Genomic DNA, 12,580 nt, shown 5'->3' with positions numbered 1-12,580 from the left:
TATATTTCAGCTGTAAACATCCTACACAAGCAGGACCCAAAAATCTTCAGAAGTTCTAATGACGTGCAAGATGTTTAATGATTTGCAGAGATGTCATGGTTTGCATCTGCCTTCTTTGTACAATTATTGAATGAAGCAGAATGGAAATAATTATCTAAATACTTACTGAAGATTGTTGGAATGTATTGCCCGAGGACATATTGGCATTCGAGACAGTACGTGATGCAACAAAAAAAAACAGACGTGCCTGTGGTTACGTGGCAGTGTAAATGCCATCAAATAGACAAAGTGTTCATCCTCAAGTACTCAATTTCCAGTTGGTGATACCTTATTAGACCAGATGGATAACCTAGTGGACAATGTCTACAAATACAGAGATGGAGTTACCCAAGCAACATGTAAATGCATGATGGTATAGGGTAATTTGCAACTGTTATCCTCATGTTTAAGGATAAGAAATTTGTTGCATTCAACACCTCAGAATCAGAATCTCAATCAGGTTTATTATCACTGTCTTATATGACATTGTATTTGCTGTTTTGTGGCAACAGCACAGTGCAAAGACAGAACATTACTATAAATTTTAAAATAAATAAGTAGTACAAAAAGGAATAATTAGGTTGTGTTATGGTTCATGGACCATTCAGAAATCTGATGATGGAAGGAAAGAAATTGCTTCTAAATTGTTGAGAGTGGGTCTTCAGGATGGTAGTAACGAGAAGAGGGTGTGGTTAAAAATGGAAAATGCTGGTCAGACTGCATCTACAAAGAGAGAAAAACAGTCAGTGTTTTCTGTCAGAGAGAAAAAAAGTGACTGAAACTGGCTTTGTTTCTGCCTCCACCGATTCTGCTTGACAGCTGGACGTATGCAGCATTCTCTGGTTTTATTTCAAATTGCAGTTTTGTTTTGCTTTACATTCTCAACAGTTACTCTGGAACATTTTACTCTGAATCCCTTTTACATTGACTACTTGTTTCATCTAATGCCTGTCCTATTTCAAGAGATCAGAAAAAACTCCAATGTAGATAATAGAACATAAGCTATAAACGTGTTCTGGGTGATATAACAAGGACCAGTTCTGGTCTAGGTGAATTACTAGACCAGATTGGACTTCACTCAACAAAAGAAAAACTAAGGCTCTGTAACACAAGATTCTGATTTGCCCTCATACAAATGTGTTTCCCCTGTGGCAATTCCCCAAACATCTGATTTTTTTTTATAATTACCTCAGATTTCTCTCAACCGCCAGCAGCATTTATCTATGTTACTTCAAGCCATCCTGGAATCAATCAAGTGCCTTTCAAAGTCAATCCAAGACTTGGCGGATTGAATAAATAAAACACCATGAATTTGTAGCCATATGTCATTTATTTTACACTGTGTATCTATGCCTCAGTAAGGGGTTGATCACAAACTTTTCTCATAGGTAGTGAATGAAACAATGTTACCAGTCTCGCATCCTGTCACAGTATTTCCCTCCCACTGAACTATGATAAATAATACCCAAAGATATTTTTGTAACTCTGGATGTTTGGCTGCATTCTGACATATTATCATTGCTTATTATCATTATCCTATGGAATCACCAATAACAATAACAATAGGATTTCTGTGATTTCATGGATTTTAATCATGTACTGCTTACTCCAACAGAATCAAGGGAACTCAAGGTATTAATGTGAATTACATGCATTTTCAGATTGTTGTGAAATGATTACAGTTTGCTATGTGGGTTTTAAGATAGTTTAAGACTACATGTACTAAATTGTATTAACTACTGTAATAATTTGCTCCATGTACGGAAGTTTAACAATTATTACTGTTTAATAACCTGTCTAGTCCCTCAAAATCAATCTTGCACAGATTGTAATTTCCTTGAATAAATATCTTAAAATATTCAAAATTCACCTGACATTCTAATTAAAAAGATTGCATATTTGGCACAACATTGGGGGCCAAAGGACTTGTAATATGCTGTAGATTTCAATGATTCTATGATTCTATGTAAGAAATATATTTGTTCTGTAATATTATTTGACATGTAATGAAAAGAACATGCTTATTTTCTGTAAGATTCCTTCAATATGATTGGCTGATCAGCAGTCCAGATGAATAATCTCGACCTGAAACTCACTGCCCATTTCCCTCTGTAGTAGCTTCCTGATCTGCTGAGTTCCTCCAGCGTTGTGTGTTTGGCTCCAGATTTCAGTATCTGCAGTGGACCCTGAACCTGATTCTCGGTAATTGGTAATTGGTTTATTAATGTCACATGTACCAAGCTTCGGTGAAAAACTTTATTTTGCAGGCCACTCATATAGATCATTTTATCACATCAGTACAGCAAGGTAATATGAGTGAAAGGCAATACTAGAATGAAGAATAAAGTGTTACAGAGAAAGTACAGAGCAGGCAGAAAATTAAAGTCGTATGCCCCAACAATCAATGAAGGATTGTGTAAATTGGTGGTTGAACATTAGCATGGAATTGGTGGTGCATACTTTATGCCTAATGACTCTAAAAATAGCCATGTTTTCTCAAGTTAAATCTTGTGGCTGAAATCCATTAATCTAAAAAGCATTCTGAAACACAGTCAAAGGGAATGAGTTCCAGGTCACTGTTAGTTACAGCAAAGATATGTCCTTCTTCACATCCTGTCTGTTTTTCTTGCTTAATACTGTGTTACCCTTGTCCTTGGACTATCAACTAATTGGACTGTTTTCCATGCCTATCTTATCCGAACCTGTCATAATCTAGTGCATTTTGTCAATGATTCCTTCAACTTCCCTTACTCCTTGAAGATTATTTCCAACTTTTTCAATCTAACTTTTAAATATAATTTTTGGAACTATTATGATAAATTTCTTTTTTTGCATTATTTCAAGGACTTTCATATTTATAACCAGAACTTGATGAAATACTTCACTGGTACACAGTTTGTCTTCTTTTTCACATTGATTGTCATTCTTCCTTTGTGTGTAGTTTTTCACTGATTCTATTGTATTTCTTTGTTCTACTGCGAATGCCCGCAAGAAAATGAATCTCAGGTAGTATATGGTGATACATACATACTTGGACAATAAATTTACTTTGAACTTTGAACTTTGGTAGCCCAAACTTGAGAAAATCTGCAGATGGTGGAAATCCAAGCAACACACTCAAATAAATTCTAGAGGAACTCATTAGGCCAGGTAGCATCTATGAGGAAGAGTAAACAATCAACATTTTGGGCCAAGACCCTTCATCAGGAGTGCATGAAGGTCCTGATGCAGGGTCTCTGCCCGAAACATCAGCTGTTTACCTTTTTCCATAAATGCTGCCTGTCCTAAGTTCCTTCAGTGTTTTGTGTGTATTGCTTTGGTAGCCTAACATGTTTTTTGCACAAGTTCAACATAACTTTCCTACTTCTGTATTCTGTGCTGTTGTTTATGAATCTGATAAATTGACTTACTTTACTACCTGCTCTTTAAACATTCTCATAAGTAGTTATTATTATATACAATGCGTCCAGGATCCCTGTTCCTCTACTCCCTTTGGAACAGTGCTGTTTCATTTGTATCACTTTAGTGGTTAAAGTTAATCCTTGTCTTTCAAAAATCTAAGCTTAGCTTTCTATTGATCCCCAGTCCCAACATTTTTCTGTTGGCAGAGAGACACTGCATTTTGGATTTCCATTTTCCAATACTTTAAAATAGTTGAGAATGAATTATTAGCTCATTCCTCGTATCTCCTTATTAAAGTTAATGGAATTTAAATACTGAGGATTGATGCAAAGGTGAATCTCAACTCACAAACCCCTACTTAACAATATTGCAAAAGTTCTATATCCTTTCCCCAGGAGCTTATCCTTAAATGCAGAGTTTTAGATTAATCTTCTGAAGGCAATTTGTGACTCAGTAACATCTGCTAATGACACATCTATCTAATATAGATATGTCATATACTAATAGCGATTTATCAACTTATTTTATTTAATAATATTGAACTATTCCATAAACTGCTTTTTACTTGTGGCTCAGAGTTCCTACCAAGCAGATTCAGTATCATTAATGACACCAGACATGTGTTAAAACTCACTATTCAGTCATACCAATTTATGGCAAGCTGTATCCATCTGTTCGTCCTCGGGAATTAAAACGGTAGTCATTCATAGATCATAAAATTGCATGCCCAATTTACTTAGTTCTTGGTGTTGCCTTGCTTTCAATGTTCTTATCCTTAACTTCAAATCCCTCTAATACCTTACTTCTTTCTTTGAAACCTTCAACCTTCTAAACATCTAACACAACTGTGGTACTTCAGTAGAGACCACTCGAACAATTTCTCCATTTAAACTCTGGATGTCTCTCCCTAAACCTATCTATACCTAATTCCTCATTTAATATGCTCTGTTAAACCCACCTTAAACATTTTCCTTAATACCTCTTGCCCTGACAGGATATTTGATAATTTGCTCCTTTGAGGAACTTTATGACTTATGACCATTTTATAGGTGTTAGAGAAATGTTTATTGGCATCTCTGTATGAGCTATTTGTCCAAACACAGCATAGAGTTTGCATGTTATCTGTCCCTGTCCCTCTCCCTCTCATTTGTCAATGCTTAGATCCTTTTTCATATTTTTGAGGCAGAGAATAGGGAGCAACCAGTGAAGGCAGACAATTTGTGTGCTAAGCACCTGCAAAAGGGCAGGCAGGAACTGTACACACACACTGAGCCACCATATTGTCAAGCTACATACTATCAGGTTATAACTTGATCAAGCTTTACTCACATGGTCAACTTCCTCAACAGCCTCATTAGATTCAGATGAAAACATGCATTCAGACGACAAAGGAAAAAGGACTGAGGCGTGTGCGTGTATTGATGAAAGTATTGGGCTGCTGCCTAAAGATTTAAGTTATTGACCTGCAGATATGAGTTCAAATCCCAGGGCAATTGGGAAATTTAAGTATATTTGGACTAAAAAACTAGTATCTAATATCATTAATGGTGGATGGAAAGCTAGTACATTGCCAATAAAAAAAAACTATCTGGTTCACTATTAATATTCAGGGAGGGGAAGTTGGGGTACTTATTCAATCTGCCAACCTATAACTCCAGCCCCCAACTGTCTTGCCTTCTGATACATCCCCAGCAAACTATTCAGTTTGGGCAGATAAATGCTGGTTAGCGAGCAGTGTTTATGTCTTTTGAATGAATTTTAGATACCTCATGGTTCTGAAACTTTTTCTATCTGAACAGTAGACTGGAGAGAGGAACAGAGCTGGAGGAGAGGTTCATGAATCTAGGTGGCCACCAAAAGCAGAGGCACCAAGCAGACACTGCAATGAAGAAGCAGTCAATGATTATTGAGCTGCTGTTAGGAAGCCATCAAAGTTACTGATAACCATTAAAGGGTGGGATCATTATGGAGACTCACATAGCGTTTTACTAGAAAATACAGTACAACCATTAGCATTTTATTGTTTCTTTCGTACTCCTTATTGATTGTAACAAATCTTTCTAATTGGTTGGCAGGCAAGGAGATGATGTGATTGTGCTGTGTGGCTGGTCTAGACTGTAAATAGAGCAATAGACTCATGGATTTATACGATAACAACTTGGATTTGTACGTTTCAGGCCGAGACCCTTCGTCAGGACTAACTGAAGGAAGAGCTAGTAAGAGATTTGAAAGTGGGAAGGGGAGGGGGAGATCCAAAATGATAGGAGAAGACAGGAGGGCGAGGGATGGAGTCAAGAGCTGGACAGGTGATTGGCAAAAGAGATATGAGAGGATCATGGGACAGGAGGCCCAGGGAGAAGGAAAAGGGGGAGGGGGGAAACCCCAGAGGATGGGCAAGGGGTATAGTCAGAGGGACAGAGGGAGAAAAAGGAGAGAGAGAGAGAGAAAGCATGTGTGTATATAAATAAATAATGGATGGGGTACGAGGGGGAGGTGGGGCATTAGCGGAAGTTAGAGAAGTCAATGTTCATGCCATCAGGTTGGAGGCTACCCAGACGGAATACAAGGTGTTGTTCCTCCAACCTGAGTGTGGCTCATCTTTACAGTAGAGGAGGCCGTGGATAGACATGTCAGAATAGGAACGGGATGTGGAATTAAAATGTGTGGCCACTGGGAGATCCTGCTTTCTCTGGTGGACAGAGCGTAGGTGTTCAGCAAAATGGTCTCTCAGTCTGCGTCGGGTCTCGCCAACATATAGAAGGCCACCTCAGGAGCACCAGACACAGTATATCACCCCAGCCGACTCACAGGTGAAGTGTCGCCTCACCTGGAAGGACTGTCTGGGGCCCTGAATGGTGGTAAGGGAGGAAGTGTAAGGGCATGTGTAGCACTTGCTCTGCTTACAAGGATAAGTGCCAGGAGGGAGTTCAGTGGGGAGGGATGGGGGGGACGAATGGACAAGTGAGATGCGTAGGAAACGATCCCTGTGGAAAGCAGAGGTGTGGGGGGGGGGGAGGGAAAGATGTGCTTAGTCGTGGGATCCTGTTGGAAGTTACAGAGAATAATATGTTGGACCCGGAAGCTGGTGGGGTTGTAGGTGAGGACCAGGGGAACTCTATTCCGAGTGGGGTGGCGGGAGGATGGAGTGAGAGCAGATGTGCGTGAAATGGGGGAGATGCATTTGAGAGCAGAGTTGATGGTGGAGGAAGGGAAGCCCCTTTCTTTAAAAAAGGAGGACATCTCCCTCGTCCTGGAATGAAAAGCCTCATCCTGAGAACAGATGCGGCAGAGACAGAGGAATTGCGAGAAGGGGATGGCAATTTTGCAAAAGACAGGTTGAAAGGAGGAATAGTCCAGATAGCTGGGAGAGTCAGTAGGCTTATAGTAGACATCAGTAGATAAGCCGTCTCCAGAGACAGAGACAGAAAGATCTAGAAAGGGGAGGGAGGTGTCGGAAATGGACCAGGTAAACTTGAGGACAGGGTGAAATTGGAGGCAAAGTTAATAAAGTCAACGAGCTCAGCATGTGTGCAGGAAGCAGCGCCAATGCAGTCGTCAATGTAGCGAAGGAAAAGTGGGGGACAGATACCAGAATAAGTTCAGAACATAGATTGTTCTTCAAAGCCAACAAAAAGGCAGGCATAGCTAGGACCCATACGGGTGCCCATAGCTACACCTTTAGTTTGGAGGAAGTGGGAGGAGCCAAAGGAGAAATTATTAAGAGTAAGGACTAATTCCGCTAGACGAAGCAGAGTGGCGGTAGAGGGAAACTGATTAGGTCTGGAATCCAAAAAGAAGCGTAGAGCTTTGAGACCTTCCTGATGGGGGATGGAAGTATATAGGGACTGGACATCCATGGTGAAAATAAAGCGGTGGGGGCCAGGGAACTTAAAAATCATCGAAAAGTTTAAGAGCATGAGAAGTGTCACGAACATAGGTCGGAAGGGATTGAACAAGGGGAGATAAAACGGTGTCGAGGTATGCAGAAATGAGTTCAGTGGGGCAGGAGCAAGCTGAGACAATAGGTCTGCCAGGACAGGCAGGTTTGTGGATGTTGGGTAGGAGGTAGAAACGGGAAGTGTGTGGTGTGGGAACTATAAGGTTGGTAGCAGTGGATGGGAGATCCCCTGAGTGGATAAAGTCGGTGATGGTGTGGGAGACAATGGCCTGGTGCTCCTTTTCATTCTAGGACGAGGGAGATGACCTTTTTTAAAGAAAGGGGCTTCCCTTCCTCCACCATCAACTCTGCTCTCAAACGCATCTCCCCCATTTCACGCACATCTGCTCTCACTCCATCCTCCCGCCACCCCACTAGGAATTGGGTTCCCCTGGTCCTCACCTTCCTCCCCACCAGCCTCCGTGTCCAACATATTATTCTCCGTAACTTCCACCACCTCCAACGGGATCCCACCACTAAGCACATCTTTCCCTCCCCCCCCCTGCATTCCGCAGGGATCGCTCCCTACGCGACTCCCTTGTCCATTCGTCCCCCCCATCCCTCCCCACTGATCTCCCTCCTGGCACTTATCCGTGTAAGTGGAACAAGTGCTACACATGCCCTTACACTTCCTCCCTCACCACCATTCAGGGCCCCAGACAGTCCTTCCAGGTGAGGCGACACTTCACCCGTGGGTCGGCTGGGGTGATATACTGCGTCCGGTGCTCCCGATGTGGCCTTCTATATATTGGCGGGACCCGACGCAGACTGGGAGACCGTTTTGCTGAACACCTACGCTCTGTCTGCTAGAGAAAGCAGGATCTCCCAGTGGGCACACATTTTAATTCCACATCCCATTCCCATTCTGACATGTCTATCCACGGCCTCTACTGTAAAGATGAAGCCACACTCAGGTTGGAGGAACAACACCTTATATTCCATCTGGGTAGCCTCCAACCTGATGGCATGAACATTGACTTCTCTAATTTCTGCTAATGCCCCACCACCCCCTCGTACCCCATCCATTATTTATTTATATACACACATTCTTTCTCTCATTCTCCTTTTCTCCATCTGTCCCTCTGACTGTACCCCTTGCCCATCCTCTGGGTTTTCCCCCCTCCCCCTTTTCCTTCTCCCTGGGCCTCCTGTCCCATGATCCTCTCATATCCCTTTTGCCAATCACCTGTCCAGCTCTTGACTCCATCCCTCCCCTTCCTGTCTTATACTCTCATTTTGGATCTCCCCCTCCCCCTCCCACTTTCAAATCTCTAACTAGCTCTTCCTTCAGTTAGTCCTGACGAAGGGTCTCAGCCTGAAACGCCAACTGTACCTCTTCCTAAAGATGCTGCCTGGCCTGCTGCATTCACCAGCAACTTTGATGTGTGTTGCTTGAATTTCCAGCATCTGCAGAATTCCTCGTGTTTGGATTTGTACGGTGGCTTTAACACAGCAAACCTATTCCCATTCATTTTTGGAACCTGTGCATTGCTGACAATGCAAATTTTTATAGCCTGTCCCCATTGTCCTTGAGCGGTGGATGGATGCTGAGCTGCCTTGTTGAAGTGCTGCCCTTTTGCTGAAGTTAATCTCATGGAACTGATTAGGAAGTGTCAGGATTTAAACCCAACAACAATGAAGGGATGGCAACATATTTCCAAATCAGTATAGTGTGCAACCTGCAGGGGAACATAAAAGTGGTGGTGTTTCCATACACCTTTTGTCCTGGTTCTCCTTGGGACTACTGTTGGAAAAACTGTGTAAGCTGCACACTGACAGTGAAGTGATTGAATGTCTAGGCTTGTTGTCAAACAAGCAAATAGCTTTCTCCTGGATTGTGTCGAGATTCTTGAGAGTTCTTGGTGCTCAAGGCAAGGCAGGTGGAAATAATTCAATCACACTCCTGACTTGTGTCCTGCAGATGGCGGAAAGACTTTGGGATATCAGAGAATGAATCTTCTGGCACAGGATAGTCAACAAACGCCAGTGTCAACATTTCTGAAGATCCATCCTTTGACCAACGTATGGATATAATTACAAAGAAGACACACCAGCAGCAATATTTCATTAGGAGTTTGAGGAGATCTGGTAAGTCACCAAAGACTCTAGCAAATTTCTACAGATGCACCACAGAGATCATTTTAACTGGTTGCATCATCACCTGGTATGGAGGGGCCACTGCACAGCATCAGAAAAAGCTGCAGAGGGTTGCAAACCCAGTCCGCTTATCGTGGGCACTAACCTCCCACTATCATGGACATCTTCAAAAGACAATGCCTCAAAAAAGGTAGCATCCATCACGTGAAGGACCTCCGCCATCCAGGACGTGCCCTGTTCTCATTATCACCACCTGAGAGGATATACAAGAGCCTGAAGACATACACTCAACATTTTAGAAACAGTTTCTTAGCCTCCACCATCAGATTTCTGACCTGGTGATGAACCCATGAACACTGCCTCACTAATTTTGCTCTCTTTTTGCACTATTTATTTAAGAAAGCAACAAACTTCGCAGCATATAGTATGTCATTGAAAATAAACCTGATTCTGATTCTGATTGACAACAGTTACTAACTGGCATATCTATGGCGTAAATTTCACTTGCCATGCCTGAATTTTGTCTTGGTCTTACACCATTCTACAAGGGTTTCTTCATTTATTGAGGAAATGAACCTCAGGCAATCATCAGCAGATGTGTGGTCTTGTGATAGTTGGAAGGTCATTGATTGGGATTGAAATTAGAGATAGAGTTGGAATTAGGATTGTCACATGTACCGAGATACAGTGAAAAAAATGTATACTGTTTGTATAGATCAATTAATTACCCAGTGCACTCAGGTAGTACAAGGTAAAACAATGAAGAAGATGGAGTTGGTGGTGCATAGAATGCTGCCTCAAAAAACTCCTGTAGTGATATTCTGAGATGATTGGTCTCTAACAACCTCTCATGTCAATAGCATTTACTGTCCCCTGACTTCAATTTTTCCAGGACACCGACTTGGTCAAATGTCCTCTGTTTTGAAGGGCCGTCAACCTCACCTCTCTTCTGGTACTTAGAGGAACTGTATCTCTCAGTGGACATACATCAAACAGATGGTCATTTCATATTACTATTAATAGAACGTTTTCCAACTTCATTATTGTTTTAAAAGAGCTTTGGATTGTCCTCAGGTTGAGAAAGAACTGCGGGAATTCAAGACTTCATAATTCTGTTTGATCATGACTTATTTGTTCTTCAAGGTCACTTCTTCCATAAGCTTCTCCCTCTCTTCTCAGTATGGTGTTAGGTATTATTGAGGATTTATGAAATTATATGAATACAGCAGAAATGAATTCAAATGAGAACCAGTCTTCAGAACTTAATGTAAATTACAAGCAGTAACCAGTTTGAAATTAAAAGGACGCCTTTGCAAATAAACAGTACTATCTGTGGAGCGCAGCCTGGCCCACAGCAGGGGGCTGGCTGGTAAGAGATATGGTTCGCAAAGTGACCATGAGACATTTCATGGATTAGCCAAATGTTGTATGTTAATTGACTGCATCAAGCCAGGCAACTAGGGGTTTAAGTAATTTGCACCGTTGTAAACAAGTTCAAGGAAGCTTGCAAACCAGACTGATATTTTCACTTAGCACATCAAATAGCTGATCTATCAATAGTTGAAAGATTTGTGTGCTCAGAGAGTCAGCCCTCTCAGCACTAATCTTGGGCATCTGGATCTCTAGCCTCAGAAGTTTTTAGACTATATCAGTGAATTATTTTGTCCCAGCAATGACATTTGAAACTTCAGGGGTGTCTTATCAATTACAACGTGCTTCCACTGTAAATATGTATGTCCCTCAAAGGAACCATTTGTAAGACACAAAATATTGAAGTAAGCAATGTCATTTTAACTAAGGAAATCATATTAAATTACATATTGTACCTTTGATCTTAAGGTTATACAAATGTGATGTACTTTGAGTTTGAGGGACGCTTTTGAGAGGGTCTCCAGGAGGATGTCTGTTATGGTGAATAAGAGACTTCCATAACCACCAAATTCTCCAGTTTTGCCAGTAACTTAACACAGTTGCAGCATAAGTTTCATGTGGGCTGCCTCCTCACTGTCAGATAAGACTTCAATGATTTATGCATCATATCTAACACCAATCTTATCCCAGATTGACACATTAGGTCAGGGCTTCCTAACCCAGTGCTCAGATTATCCCCTGCCATTCACCTTATGCCCGCATATACCTGTCCAGCTTGTCTAGCTTGTCACGTTAGATCTCTATATCCTGAACTCTGATAAAGTGGTCCGAGAAGCAATGGGTTCCTGGGTGACACAGGTAGGGGGGCCAATGCTGAAACAGCCATTGCAGCCTTCATACCATGAGCAGGGATTTGCTGCCCATTTATCTTTATATGTTAATTTTAACATATTTTAGATATTTTTGCCCTTTAAAGATTAAGAACCACCTAAACTGAAGTAATGCTTTGAAAAAAAATTAAAGAAATGTCTTAAAACTGAAAACTCAGAAAGAATTAAAACAAAGTGAGCAACATGCCTTTGCCTCCTAATTATGTAGTCTATAAATCATGCAGTGGATTAAAATATTCAATTGTCCTCACAGATCTTTTACTCACCATAACAAGCAGACATCCTCTTGAACTTCACACCATTTCCTGAATCTGTTAGTCTGAGACTCTTCCAATCAGAACTGCTGGCAGGACCTGCTCTGCTGATACGTGCTCTCAGCAGGACTTGATGGGAAACAATCAGGCCATCTGAAGTAAAAGATATCTCCTTCATTCCTCTGACCAACCTCCTGTACTTAACACAATCTGGGGTACTCAGCATTGGGGATCAATGTGGGAGGCTGTTTTATGCTTAAGTGCTGCATCTATATGTTTGATTTGGGTATTTTAATTCAGAGCTGCTCCTGAATGTGGCCAAAACTAGGGAGATGGTGATTGATTTTAGGAGGAAGAGAACTGTGATGAGTCCTGTATACATTCTGGGAGAAGAAGTTGTTGGAGGTGTAGAAATACTTGGGTGTTCACCTTGACAACAGACTTGGCTGGAAAACCAACACCAAGGCTGTTTACAAGAAGGGGACGAGCGGACCCTATTTTCTAAAGCAGCTAAGATCCTTCAATGTGTGCAGCAGCATGTTGGAGATCTTTTGCCAGTCTGTTGTAGTGAGTGCAGTCTTCTTTGCCAC

The sequence above is a fragment of the Mobula hypostoma genome, chromosome 18 (assembly GCF_963921235.1).
Source record: "Mobula hypostoma chromosome 18, sMobHyp1.1, whole genome shotgun sequence".
Classification (NCBI taxonomy): domain Eukaryota; kingdom Metazoa; phylum Chordata; class Chondrichthyes; order Myliobatiformes; family Myliobatidae; genus Mobula; species Mobula hypostoma.
This window is presented reverse-complemented; position numbering follows the sequence as displayed.